Here is an 847-nt window from a genome sequence, read left to right on the forward strand (position 1 = left end):
CTCGGAGTCTGCCGAGGACCCCCCCGCCTCCAGCAGATCCCGCAGCCTCCCCCCGCCCGGGGAAGCCCCGCGGAGGGGGGCGAAGAGCTCCGTGCGGCTGATGCTGATGCTGATGCCCCCCCTCGCCCTCCCCCTGCCGTCCCCGCCCCGGGGACGAGCCGAGGCAGCATCCGCAGGAGCCCAGAGCTCGCCGGAGCCTCCCCGGCGCAGCATCCTCGGGGCTGCGCTCGGCGACGGGGGACGGAACCCCGGGGACCCCCCCCCCGCCCGGGATCTGCCCGAGGCAGGTAAGGGGGTGGCGGAGGGAGAGGGAGAAAAGGTGGGGAGGGTCCCCCGGAGCCCCCCCCAGGTTCGAGGCAGGGCGGAGGGGAGCAGCAGGGAAAGTTTCCCCTTGCGCACGAAGTTGCCGTCCGACAGGACCCCCCCCATCCGACAGGACCCCCCCCCCCCCCCCCCGCCTTATCAATCCTTTATCAGCCGAGCAGAAGAGCACAAAAAAAGGGGGGGGAGCTGCCTCCTTCTCCTCGCTGCCTCCCCGCCTGCACCCTAGGGTGCCGAGAGCTCCCAAGGGTCCAGCTTTCAGCAGTGGGGTGCCAAAGATGTGGGGGAACCCATCGGGAAATAGGTTGTGGGGGGAAGGGGGGGCTGCAGGGAAGGGTCAGGAAGGGGGCGTGGTGGGGGGAACATGAGGGATGGGGCAGTGTGGATGTGGGCACCATGAGGTGGGTGCAGCCTCCTGGCTGGGGCAGTGGTGTCCTTGCAGGGGTGTAGCCCCCAGGAACTCCCTCCCCACCCACCCCATTCCTGTCCACATCCCTGTCATTGTCCCCATCCCCATCCCCATCCC

Source organism: Oxyura jamaicensis, chromosome 3, assembly GCF_011077185.1.
Source record: "Oxyura jamaicensis isolate SHBP4307 breed ruddy duck chromosome 3, BPBGC_Ojam_1.0, whole genome shotgun sequence".
NCBI classification, from domain to species: Eukaryota; Metazoa; Chordata; class Aves; order Anseriformes; family Anatidae; genus Oxyura; species Oxyura jamaicensis.